The sequence below is a fragment of the Crocodylus porosus genome, unplaced genomic scaffold (genome assembly GCF_001723895.1).
Source record: "Crocodylus porosus isolate Cpor-Errol unplaced genomic scaffold, CroPor_comp1, whole genome shotgun sequence".
NCBI lineage: Eukaryota > Metazoa > Chordata > Crocodylia > Crocodylidae > Crocodylus > Crocodylus porosus.
In genome coordinates, this window is record NW_017728921.1 from 2,519,369 (window position 1) to 2,533,449 (window position 14,081).

The 14,081-nt window shown below is 46.6% G+C and overlaps 1 long non-coding RNA gene across 1 annotated transcript in view; it reads right to left on the reverse strand.

Annotated features, from left to right (window-relative positions):
- Positions 1-4,666: 4,666 nt before the first annotated feature.
- The window catches only part of LOC109312631, an 11,914-nt gene continuing 2,499 nt past the window's right edge, over positions 4,667-14,081 (reverse strand). Inside the window, exons 2-3 of the long non-coding RNA XR_002101881.1 lie at positions 8,358-8,613; positions 4,667-5,469 (exon numbers count right to left, since the gene is read on the reverse strand). This is a non-coding gene — a long non-coding RNA (uncharacterized LOC109312631). The remainder of the gene's footprint in view (positions 5,470-8,357; positions 8,614-14,081) is intronic.

The window sequence follows — 14,081 nt, forward strand, 5'->3', positions numbered from 1 at the left end:
ACGTGCGAAGCCGTCGCGCCGCGGGCAGGGCACAGGGAGCCGCCGCCGCAAGGCGCGGGCAGGGCTCCCTGCGCCGACTGGGGGTTGCCTTCTGCCCCGGCCCGGCACAGGGGGAGCTGCTCCCGCAGTGCTCAGCGCAGGAAGGGATCCCCCCTACCCCTGCTCGGCCCACCCTGCCTGGGGGCCCTGCTTCCCTCCAGCGCCTGACCCCATTTCCTTCCGCACCGCGCTTTTCTCTCCCTGCTGGGGGGAGTGCGGGTCGTGGGACAGGGCCCAGCCTGCCACTCTGGCGTGCAGCGAAGGTCGGCCTCTGCAAAAGCCCCCGCGCCCCCCTGCCAGCTCCTCCCTCCGCTCGCCTGTGTGGCTGCAGGAAGCGGCTTCTCCTCTCGACCCTTGTGACACGGCGGTGAGGTTTCTGCCTCCCCTGCGCGGTTGTGTCACTAGGTGTCCTTGCAGGCTGCGTGAGAAACGCCGCCCTGGCTCAGCGCTCGCCCAGCTGCCTTTTGTAGAGGGACAGGCAGCAGAGAGATGACAGCCACCTACCCGCACCCAGCTAGAAGCTGCGGGATAAGATGCTCAAGGCGACTCAGTTCCTGCCGATCCGCTTTTATTCCTTTGAGTAAAAAGCGGCACGGACCTTGAAATGTATTTCTGTCTCTCAGAAATAAAATCTTATTAACCTGTGGGCTTATCCATGCCCCAAACATCTTGCAGGAGACTTTCCGCACTGAAGAAGAACATCTCAGCACATGGCTGATTAGACCTTTAAAAGGTCTGCGCTGGGCACCCAGCTGAAATAATGGATAGAGGTTAAATACGTTCGGTCACGTCTGCTTCTGGAATTACGGTGTTATGGGCTTTTAATTAAATTCCACAGCAACTGTTTCCTTTTTTGCCAAAGTTTTATGAAACGCACCCTCTCTGAGCTTACAGCGAATCCCTCTTTTCCTTTTCACAGCTCGTCAGGCCAGAAGGGACCTTGGAAGATCATTGGGTGCAGCCCCCTGCACGGAGCAGAAAAGAGAACTGGGGGTCAGGTGACTGTCTAGTCTCCTCTTGAAATAAGTGGGCTTATTTTGTGTGAATCGGTATTTAAGACTACCATATTATAGTACAGGGCTGTCTGCTTTTGGGGAGACCCCCCAGGGCTGCACTACTGGGGGGCATAGGCCATGTCAGCTGCCCCAGGTGAGGCATGGGCCACAGCACTGCACGCTGTGCAGACGTGCTACGTGTCTGCACCCCCACCCGCACACACCCTCAGCTCCCCAAGCTGCACCACACTGCCCTGTTACCGTTTCCCGTGATGCATTTAAATCCTATACACACTCCTGAATCATGGACTGATTCTGGATTATTTAAGGCAACAGGAGTATTGCCATTGACTTCAGTGGGAGCAGTTGCAGGCCCTTTATTAAACACAACTCAAATATAATTAACAACAACTTTAAGGACATTTATCCCATTTCTCTCTCTGGCATCTATAGCAGGCCTGGCACCAGAGCATTTGAGCTCCAGTTTTATTCATTTGCAGATTGTGAGGCAATAAGCATATCAAGACTTACAATCACTCCAGTAAGATCAAGAACCTATCATTAGCAGTAAGTAAATGGTTTTGTCTATATTCTACTTTTGTTACAACAAACACCAGTTACCAAATTATGGTAAATTGGTGTTGCTCGACAATTCATGAATGGATATAACAAAGTTCTGCTTACTACAGCGTTCGTACTGTCCATTCAGATTGGACCCCTTCGATGCTAGGATCAAAGTGACATTATAGACACTTTTTAACATAACGATAAGAAAAGGGTGCCCTTGCGAACAAGGATTTTTGCCCTTAAGCCTGGGATACACAGCTATGCTACAGCATGCTTAGTGGAAGGAAACTCTATCAGGATTTGGCTGCATATTTATCAGGGGGATGGAGGGAGAGAAAGAAGAGGAAACCCTTACCCATCTTGTCCAGAAAATTCATGTTAGTACCCTATCAGCAGAAATGTTTAGACATGATTTAGCTCTGATCTGTATTTGCCCGGTACACTGCCTCTTAAGAATTCCTGTCACCCTCCCCTTCTAGCTGCCATTTAAGAAAACATTAAAAACATTACTTCCAGACTCTAGGTAACACATTGATGAGTAATGTCTGAGAACCTAGATATACATTTTTAATATGAAGAGATTTGACAAAAACTCTCCTTGCAAGTACCACTTTTCTATTTGCAGCATCCTTGAAAGCTATGGTCATGTTCAATCTCCCAGCCATGTAACGCTGGAAATTAATGAAAAACTGTGGCTTGCCATGAGATTTCTAATAGAAAAATCTCTCCCTTTAATTAACCAACAAGGTGATGCACTTGTAAATGTCTTTTGTACACAAAACTATAATAAGAAATAGCAACAGATGCCATCTGCTATATACTCACATTATCAACTTGCACTAAAATGAGAAGACAAACACACACTTAATTTTTCTTTCTGAAGTAAACCTTTAAACTTACTTGTACTGATCATTCTTGGGCGGTTTTCTTTTATGAACATAGATGATTTCAGGACCCAACCCTGCAGACGATGCACAAACTTAAAGGAACTCTATAAAAGTCGCATTTGATTAATATGTGGGGGTGACCTACAGTGAGGCGTTTTACAGTCTCGACTTCTGTGCTTGCAGAATTTTTGTGAGTGTAATAAAAAACACCAAGTCACATTTTTCAATGCAGCATTTATTTTACTATTTTTACTGTGTTTAACCCTTCAGGTCCTTACCTTGATTGTTTGATTCCCCTGAGTTTGCCAAGGCAATAGCAGTCCAGGGTCCTGGTAGCTACTGATTCATGTTCAGGGGGAAAAAAAAAAGGGCTGCTTTTTTCCTACAGTTGAACCTGAAAATGTGAGGTCATCATACGTGCAGTGTCAATTTAGTTAGTATATAAAAGGTGCATATCTACTCTTCCTTCCAACTTGAAAAAGTGGAACAATACAGTGTAAGAAAAAGAGACACCTATTAAATTAGTGAAATGATCCACATGCTTGAATTAAGGATGTGCATAAGCCACTATGGGATTGGAACTTTAAATACCTGTATTTTTGTAAAAAGATCCAATTACCTTAATGTTCATTACTTGTATCAGTAGTGCTCAAAAGCCACATTGAATTATTTGCTGGGTGTGCATGGTACAAGGTGTCCAATCTAAATGAACAAGACAGACAAAAGGAGTGAGAAGAAGAGATATAACACACAGGCAGTGAGCACAATGTAATGTATTATTAGCACTGTTTTGTTCACTGTACACATACACACCTAGAAATTGCCTCTGATATGAAGAATGTAACGGACAAGACAAAGGACGGTAAGAGAAATGTGGGGAGAGAGTGCACTTTTGGTACCGTGTCCATGCCAGGCCAGGGTGTATTCAGGAAGGAGGCTGTTTCCTCTCCGTCAGTCCACATGCCCAGCCACGGGACTACATCAGCTCTTCTCTTACAACGGGTTATCTATGGGACAAAGCACCCAAGCTGGATGTCATTTCATAGCAATTGCATGTACTGTGCTAGTTTCCACATGGAAAAAGAGCAGGTTTATTTGTTAGATATGTACCATGAAGTGCTGAAATAAAAAAACAACGGCGATGGGAGAAATTGTAGGTGTTACCATTCTACGGAGAGTGCGTCTCCACTTAAAAACCTGCCAGCAATAAATATAAAAAGTAAGAAGTGATGGATTTTCCTTTAAATACTTGGTTCTCTGGATTGCGATACAGACCCAGTTTAAATCTAGATCAGACTGGGATTTACTACAAGACGCATAAAACTTTAAGGTCAGTGGGACATGGGATTGGTCCAACCAGCGCACTTCTCCGTGACGATGCATCTGTTGTGTGAAGGCCTAACTGGCCATTTTAACAGAGGACAAGGATTGAATGGGTGCAAAGACTTTCAAACTCCTCTCTCCCCCAAGGTCGTGGGACTGCAGCATGTGGAGTTTGAGACAACACCGGGCCAGGATGGGGAATTCCACTTACCCTTACTGACCCACAAATCAATCTAACCGGTAGTAAAAGAGTGCATTTCATTGACAAAAGCTGTCAATCCAGTACTTTCCATTAGCACTGAAGTCACCTTAAACATGAAAATACGCAGGCAACTGCAGTTTCCATTATGTTTCAAACAGTTCCAAGTTTGATTGGTCAGATCACGCATTTTTCCTATTGTATGGACAAATTGTCCAAGGTCTGTCACGGGTCTGGCAGGATCTGTCTGAATTCAGAGCATAAAATACACTCACACAGAGTGGAATGAGCTAAAAATCAAAGAGATTCCAACCAGCCAGCAGGAAACTGTTGTTTCAATCACTGATTTTGATCTCGTTTTGCATGTGTGCTTCTCTGGCATTGTCCTAAAGACACGCACATAAATGTAGCCCTTACACTGAGGCCTCCTACTTCTTCTGAGTGTATAGCTGTATACATTTAATTCATGCTTGAGTAAAATCTAGCTTAATTCACCTATTTATTCAGACCCTTAATTTTTACTTTCATACATTAGAAAATCGTGAATGACTCCCTTCTTATTTACTAATGTTGGATTTCTGAATTTTTTCGCTCAGGATTTATGTCAAGTTGTATGTGGATAGAAATCAGAATTAAATAAAAATAGACCTAAATACAACTAATTTTAAAATGTGGCTCATCTAAATATAAACAAACCTAAAATAATAAGATACATAATGAAGAAAGCAAGTTAATTAAATCTCTTTTGCATGTAAAACTAGCTGATTGAGTAAACAAACCATAGCGAATAAGCGGACAGATGTTTCTGGTCACCATGGACTACATCTTCAAAGGTATTTTGAAAATTCAGATAGGCACCATGTGGGATTTTCATATGTGCCTCCCCTTCAGCACCAAGTGTCTTCTGGCCTCTGTACAGTCTTTGTAAACAGACAGGATTGCGTCAAAGATGCCGGACCCAAACACGCGTTTCCCCAGAAAACCTGCCTGGTCCCAACTTCAACAATCCCTTATGTAAAAGCGTGTAACATTTATTCAGTGTAGTATGTGACAGTATGACCCATCTATGAAAGATCAACTTAGAAAGCACCTTTAAATGTTTAGGCTGCGTAAACCTTCACTAATTAAAAAAAGTGGCACCACTTAAGTCATTAAAAAAGACTCACTGCAGCATATTTTAATTTGTAATGTGTTTAGGCTTTGGCATCAATTATTTTAAAATTTAAGGTGTTGGTCATTTTTTTTTAAACAAATACATTTAAATAAGGTATCTGATTTGAACAACATATAAATAACATTCAGATATGTGGGATAGATCATTCTGGCCAAAATTAATACAAAAGCCATGTGCACTAAGCTAGGACTTGCATATACAATTCTGAAAGCGCCCGACATCCACTCACAGATGTTGCGCTTGTCAAGTTATCAGTGGGGCAGAGGAGGGGTGGAAATGTTCAATCTGAAATATGGTTTATAGAAAATAGATGTCAGATACTAAAAAGTCTCTCACATTCAGGAATATCTATAAAATTATGTCACTAAAATGTTTTAAGCTACATGTGTCCTTTTAGAGAGACAGATTCAACATCTTTATGTTTAGTGCATACAAGAAATAGCTTTAACACATGCACAGTATATTAAATGCACGTTATATTGTATATACCATTCAATGCACAACAAAATATATAACTTTGTGTATGATGCAATTGTTAGCATGATTCATGTTCAGTAAATGATAGCACATCATTTTGACTCTTTTTTTTTTGGACCCCAGGGGTTAGCTAATTTTCAAAGTCCTGCAAATTTTTCTTGACGAGGGATAGAAATTGATACTGAAGCCAGGTATTTTTGAGGCATTCCTACTTATTTACAAAGAACACAAAGTCCAGTTTCCACTAACACAACAGGACTCTGGAAAAGCAAACAGTCTCTTTGCTCGCAGCCTTTCAGTCAAGTCTCAGCCCCCCCCAAAAATCTCTCTAGGCTTTTTCTCAGGGCCACAATCTTGTACTCATTCTGCTTTCTCCTTGGCTGTCAGCTGCTTTGATCAGGTTTCTTCCTTCTGTCTTGCACAAGTGTGCCTCCACCAAATTATGCTCTAAACCTTGCATTTGTTCCCCCAAACAGGCAAAAGCATTTCTCCTCCAGGCTTGCTATGCACCCGTCTTCCGGGTGGTGTGTTCATTTTCCAGCTAGCTGGTTCCAGAAGGGACTTGTTCTGCTTTAGACACTTGCCCTGAAGGAAAGGCAGCTGGGGCACTGATCAGTCCCCTGAAGTTCTCCCAGAGTCTAAGTGTTTAAATAACACTTGGCCAAGTAGGAACTAGCTTGTGCAATTCTTTTCAGTTGATAGACCTGCCAGAACTGTATTCATTTTCTAGCCCATAAAATAATGTGGAAGAAATAAATTTCAGTGAGATAATATCCCATCTGCCTTTTCATGTCTCAGGAACGAGAGTTCCCGTTCCACTTGGCTCCAAGTGCTTCACATGCTAAACCTGTGCAAAGACATTAGGTGAATTTGGTGTAGAGCGATTCAAGTGCTATCGTATGGATCAGAGGGCACCAAGGGGGAAAAAAAAGAAGGAAAGAAAGAAAACCGGGCCACCACACGTCAGGAGTGTGGATCTTGTAGCTGGTTAAGAAGCACAACTCCACAAAGCCAGTGGGGAATATTAAATAATGATGCAGCAGGGGGAGATTTGACTCAAACCACAGACTATTGCCTAGACTGGCTATTTAAACACGTGCCGGTCTTTTGGTTACTTTCTTTGGCATTGCACGGGTGGCAAACTGGTGGATTAAATCTGGTTCACCTGGTGTATTTAAGTGATCAATGTGTTATACTGTGAATCTCAGTTTCATTATAAATGTATGATTATGGAGAAAATCTTTCTGATGTGAATAGGGAGTAAAACAGCAAAGTGAGGCCAGTGAGCCTACGGACAGACTGGTACCATAGCTTCTTTACTGGGGGATGAGCTGCCCTATTCCTTGCTGGAACATCCCCTCCAAAGCCCAGCTAACAAAGGACTGCAATATCATGGAGTTGCCACTGCCCTGGCAGGGGCAACACAGCATTCAACGCCACTCACACTCCAGACACGGAGGAAAGGCAATGCTGAAGAATACACCGACATCACCTTAACTCTGCCCCCTTGGAGCTGGGAATTCGCTGCATATGCTCACCTGCATTTACCTCGCTAGTAGCGTGGTATTGAACGGCGACTGGCAGAAGTTCACCAAGACAGGCTGGCAGAGCTCTGATTGCAGTACAAGGCGGCCCAGGGACTAGTCTGAGGACTGTGCCAAGCTGTAGCAGAGTCAGGAGGAGCTGGGTAAAAACCCCACCCTTCATACGTGACCAATAGCATGGGCTGCACACGTGTACCTGGAACAGCCACTACATCTCATCCGAGCGCCCGGTACGAGAGCACAGGGCTCTCCCCCTGCCCAGGAGATTGGCAGCAGCGAAGCGGGTTGGGAGAGGTCTGTTACTGTAAGGATGGACAAGTGGCAGTACAATGCTGTGCTAGTCATATATTAAATTTATCACCATCTACAACCCTGCTGCATCCAAATCCTCAGTGCAGGATAATGTGGGAAGGGGGGGGATTTTTTAGAAAGGGAAGATGGGGGAGATGAACAAAAGAGCTCTACAGATCCATCTGTGGCACAGGAGGCTCAGATAGGTGTGAAGTGGTTCATTCATCTCTGTGAGATGTTCAGCAGCTGAATGAGGACACCCCATGGAGATGAATGCAGCCGGAAACAATCGCTCGGAGATATATTAACTGCTCCATTCATCTCGGTAGCTGTTCTTATGCCTCCTCCCACTGCCACCGTTTGAGAGCTTGGGGTAGGCATCAAGCAGGCCTGCTCCTCCCCCAGCCTCGGCCCTGCTCGCCTCCAATGTTCCTGGTCTCTGCTCCGCGCAGCGGGGCAGGTCTGCCCTAAAAAGCCAGCTCGCCGGGGCACAGGGAGAGGCATTTTAAGATCCCTCCAGAGGGATGGGGCCTCAAAATGCTGGCTCACCTGGGCACGGGGACAGGGAGAGAGGCAGGAGGAGCAGGGCTCTTTGCACACACGTAAGAGAGCTGGAGAGGAGCTCAGACAAACCCCAGGGGGGCACAGATGGTTGTTGGCCTGCAGGGGGGCTGAGGAAGGACACAGCCCCCCAGCTCCTGGCGTACACATTGGAGAGAAAAGAGATGAGCTGACAGACCCCTACCCATCTCTAAATTTTCCTTCCCCTGCCCTTCAACCCGGTGTCCCACCCACCCCCACCAGCCTTCTCGAGCCGAGGGGTTGTTCCCAGGGTTGAGCCCGGACAGATGAATAACTTACCCAGAGCCCAGAATGAAGCCTAGCAGGGATAAAGGATCCTTCATTTCATATTTGTTTTGGCACTGTAACTTTGGGTCTCGGCTCTGCTGGCGGAAAGTGGAGGGGGTCGATTGTTTGTAGTGATCTGTCAGGACAGCTGAGCCAGAAGCCAGAGCCAATGCGACATGCTGCTGGGGAAACTCAGGCAGAACTGCCGTAGCTTTGTCCTCGGCCAAGAGGAGGCACATGGAGAATAGTGATCTGGCCACACTCTGACCTGTAGATCAAAAGCAAACAGGGGATTCAGCCTTGTCTTTAGACAACAGGCATTTTTTTCTTTGCAGATTTTTCTCCCTAGAGAAAGTTCGCCCTTCCCAAAACTCACTGTAGCAACCCACACATCTCACAGCCTTGTACAAGAGTCAGAATGCAGGAGCATTGTTCTGCACCTGGTTAAATCCTGCTCTCCTCCCCCCACACCCCCAAACCATCCTAATTAGCTTATCTGGAAAGAGATTAGGTGACCAGTAACTTCCTGTAAAACTGCGGCTACCATTACACTGCAAACAGTTGTAGGCACTTGTTTCTTGAAGGCAAAGTCAGGCTCGAAAAAGAAATGTTAATACCCCCCCCGAACTACCAGCACCAATACTTCTTTTTCCCAGTTCTGTATTTTAAATGTAGTATAGATGATATTTGGGCAAAGACACAGGACCCTGATGGAAGGATGTAAATACAGAATTACTTCAAAACTGAAAGAATGGGAGGAACAGAATTGAGAGAGATGTTGTTCACATATTTATCAAGGTTTGTATTGGCTTGCAAAAAACACCAACACACAATGAAAAGACCCACAAATAGACCCACTATCAACTCTGATCCGAAACGATTGGAGGAGGAAAGTAGCATCTCCCCATCCTTGATTTCTCCACCAGCCGTGGTGGTATTTTCTATGATGTGGACAGCTGCTCAGTAGGAGCTGAACCCACTGAGTTATCACATTTTATCAAAATGGATCGATCCTCAAATATTTGTTGCACTACACACCCAGCACAAGGCACCAGGATACCTGGGGCTTGAGTACCTCCCTGCTCCCATGGACAAGTGAATAATCAAGTCCCCATCAGAAGAAAGGCAGAACGATCTTGGGAAGAAACCAGAAGACGCCATCCTCTAGTATCGGCAGGTCTCAAGCAAACCCTTACCCCTCTCTCATCAGGTTGGGGAGGGACAATGCTCAGGCGGCAGGAGACGGCGTTAGGACGAAGCCGTGTCCTCTCGCTTCCCAGAGAAGAGGTAGGCAGGTACAGTCGTGGCTTTCTGGGGTTGGATGAGACTTACGTTGGAGATGGCTTGCCATAAGAGAGTGGCCTTCAAGTGCCACCATAAATGAAGTATTTGGGAACAGTCTTCCAAAAAAGGAAAAAAGTACAGAAATACTTAAGGGCGAACCCAATTTGAAACCGAGTACTAGAACAGCGACAGAAACGAGACTAAGGTTCAACTACAAAAACCAAACAAGCAACAGTCAATTATAAATAAGTCATAAGGACTGGAAAGTGAAGAAGGTAAAAACCCTGTAAACGGTAGGCGTTAAAAATACCAACGCAAGTATGATTCCTCAGATATGTCTGCACTTTAAGCAAGGACCACAAACCAAGGAAAGACGCCTTTCCAACCTGGTTGTACATGCACCTACTTTTCATTAGTACCAGAGCAAAAAACCCCCGAAAAACAAAAACAAAAAACCAATCCCTTCTTCCCTCTTCTGGAAATGTTTGAGTCAGTAATTTGGAGGCTCAAAGTGCTGCTTTATTTCCTCTTCCCAGGCACGCCACTCTGCTCCTCTTTCTTTGTTTTCAATCTGGAGCTGTGCAGTGCAGCTGGCCTCTCTCCCATTTCTTTTTCCACAGCTTCTCTCCGATTTCTTTTCTCCTCTGCACGCCCCTGCATCGTGTGCGACGTGCTTTCTTTGTAAGCTACGCTGTGCACAAATGCTAGTTCTCCCCCTCCCCTGCCGTCGGCTCGTCTTTCCTCTGCACCCAGCCTCTTCAAGCGTCCCTTCCCTTCGCCCTCAAGCATCTTTGCCAGGGGCCCACCAACCCCCCGGAAAAAGCAGCAATTTTGCCAATGCCCCCCTCCTGTCTTCACGCTGCCTACTCCTCTCAACGGATCAAAGGGAACGGACGTTCGCCTCGCCGATGGGCTGATCAGTAGCTACAGCAGAGACGAATCTACAGCTGCGTAGCAATTGCTACGTTCTGCAGCAGAGCGGGGTGAGAGCGGATGGGCCGACATCAGCTACAACTGCACATCCCTGCCGGCTCTGCCGACAAAACCCTGGTTTAGTACCACGGCTGGCACGGCCAGCTCGGCTATTGGCAACGAACACCCAGCTGGGCACCGACGGTGGTCATATGAAAGGGCCGATAATGCTGCTTGATTTCACGTCACAAGCAGAGTGGCAGGACACCAGCTGGACTCACAAGCTACACAGATCTGACGTGAAAGTCATCCCGAGAGAAAGGAAGAGCCCTTGCGTGTTTTTGCCACAATTACCTTGTGAACAACAAGCCGGTTTCAGTGACAGCACTCAGTTGGCACGAGACCTGGTAGAAAACACTAACCGGTCCCCCAAGCAGAATCAAGTCTGGGCTTATAACTGAGTCTCAATATGTGAATATGTTGATCCAAAACCGTGTCAAGTTTAACAACAGCAGTTCAAGTTCATGCCATTTCCTGACAAAGCACAAGGTCTATAAATACCACGATTCATAAAACATGGGCCCTGAAGCATTCATCTACACATTTTGGAGTACTTCACTGACTTCAGAGTACTGGTAGATTTTCAAGTCCTAGCGATTTATGTAACACCTGTAAATTGCAAAGGCCTTTCCACAATTAACAGCTGCCTGTGCAACACGGACTATTTTATTTATTTCAATGGCGAGCGAAGCGAGACACAACGATCTGTATGACGGGAGCTGAATTTCTTTTTCAGTTATTTTATAGCCCCAAAATGCTTTTTAAAAAAAAGACGACCAAAAACCTACTAATTCTCAGACTGCCTAGAATGATACACAGCTCTTACTTGATCTCTCTAGAAATAGGATGACTGGCCAAGGTTTAAAAAAGAAATTCAGTGAGGGCACATCCACATATCAAATATCAGCTGGATTTTCAGTCCAGACTTCAGTGTTACCTTCCATATGCAATGATATGCTGCTCAGTCTGTAGACAGGGCTCCCTATGCCAAGACAGCTGAAACAATAAAGTAGGCTGCTGATTTCAAGACTCCTGTAAGATCATAGGTATATCCTCAGCAAGTGTAATACAGGGCAGGAGAGAAAGGAAGGGCTGCCCCATTTGGAAAGGCAAAATTTGTTCAGTAATACCTTTTATTGGACTAACTACCACATCTAGTCCAATACATGCATCTCGCGTATCCCCTGGACCATCACGGCCACAGCAACTCTAGAGCCCTGCTATTTGGAGAAGGCATACTCTGGCTGAGAAAGCACATACAGGCATCTCATCTGTCCTGTTCGGAAGGAGGGGCCAGCATTAGAGCGATCGGGATCACGTGGTAGCTGGGGAAGCATGCACAATTTTCAGTACAGCCAAGTGTATGTTAAGACACCTAGGGACAAACAAATGCATGCCATATGTGCAGGACAGGAGATTCAAAGTCCTTGCTGCTCAGGGTAGAAAGAGATGCATGAGTCATAGTGGAAAAGTCAACTGAACGGCAGCTTGCACTGCTGCATCACAGCCAAAAGGCCTAACGAAAGCCTTACTTGCATAAACAAAGGAAAGTCAAGTAGGAAAAGTCTGCATTCAGCCCCGATGCAAACCCTGCTGCAATAACTGTGTCCTGCTCTGGCGGGCACACCCCATGAACAACACCGAAAATTGGGGAAGGTTTAAGAGTAAGTAAAGACTAATTAAGGCCTCAGTTTATAGTATATTTGAGTCTCTCACCCTTTAGTTCAAAGAGGTTAACTGCTGATTTGACCACAACTATCTATATGGGAAGTGTTGTTGTAGCGGTGATGGCCCAGGAAATACACGAGGTGAGGGTTTTATAATACCTTTTAACTGGAGTGTCTGTAGAGTTGGGAGAGATGTTGGACAAGCTTCTGGGCATAAAAATGTCCTCCCTCATCAGGACTGCCCAATAGCTTGCCCAACTATACAGCTGGTCCAGTAAAAGACACCACAACAACAACCACCCACTGCTTCTCATATGCCAGAAAAGAAACTTCATACTAGCAGGTGCCTTCAGATATGCATATGAAAATGGGAGGCTGAAGCTCAACCATTTCAGATAAGAATCAGCACGCGAATTTTTACTTGTGCGAGTAATTAATCACGGGAACGACTTTGAAGTTCTCCAGTGGATTCCCTACCACCTGCCATTTTTAAAATAGGACATCACATTTTAGAAAAATAGATGTGCTAATGTTCAGCTGCATCTAGACCTGAAGTCGAAATTAATTCTAGCAGTCCCATGGCCCACGTACACTTGAAGCCAGTCTAAGCAAGCCTCGGGCTTTGGGTCCTACGTCATTCGTGGATTTCACGGAAACGGGGAAATCCAGGATTATCTGCAAAATCAAAAGAAATAAATAAAATACTGGCTCCCCAGTGCCAGCCAAAGGTCCTCGCTGCCGGGAGGGGAAGGCACTGGCTGGTGGGGAGGGCAGCAGACGAGGCAGCTGCCCCTCATGCCCCACCAGGGCCTCTGCCGGCGGCACCGCGGGACAGCGCCGCACCGAGCGCATCCAGCACGCGAGACACGGCTGCCCCTCGTCCCTCCTCCCCACGCAGCGCCTCTCCACCAGTCAGCGCCAAGCGAAGCCGAGCACGGGGCTGGAGCTCTGTGCTGCGAGCGACCGACAACAATGGGGAAGCCCCCTGCGACCCTTACGGCCCGCCTGATCCGCACATCAAGCGTCCCGAGCAGGGCAAGCCGCGCTGCCTGTACCTGCACTCTCAACGGAGCTGGCGTAAGAAACTACACAGTCGAGACTCAACGTTACCACTCACTGGCATAGCCACACGAGTCCAGGAAAGAAGTGCTGCCTTTTTTTTTTTTTTTCCTCTGCCTTTCACTTACAGTATTTCAGCTACTTCTTAGTCACAGGAATGCAGCTATCCCTGGGGTGCAGCCAAAGCCATTTAAGACTGGCCCAGAGGCTACAGCTCAATAAAAAGGGGAGGGATATTATGGGCAAGAATAACCCTTTTCCTTTGGGAAGGGACACGGCATTGTTTAAAAATACCCGCTGGTCGCGGTCCCGCAAGATCCTCGTGCAGCGAAACCACGTCAGTAACTTAAAAACGAAAGTCTGGGCCGAGCCGCCTGGGACTCGGCCACGCAGCGCTGGGCTCGTGTTTCAGCTGCGTGCCTGGCCGCCGAGCCAACCACTCCCCGAGCGAGGCCGCTCTCAGCCGCCTGCCAACGACCAAGTTTCGAAATAACTAATATTTGACGAGGAAGAAAATACAACTCGAAGTACAGAAGCAGGCTGCAGCTGAGGCCCAGGGCACCCACGCCCGCTCCCGAAAGCTGCAGGTGCTCGCTCCTTCGGGAACGCGAGCCAGGCCCTGCGAGGCTGAGGTGCGTTTAGGCCTCACGAACATCCCGCGCAGAGCTGATGTTTTGCAAGTGTCCAACGAACGACGCGGCGGGCAGGGAGCCGGGCCGCACCCTGGTCCCGTGCCCAGTGGCTAGGCCCGGCC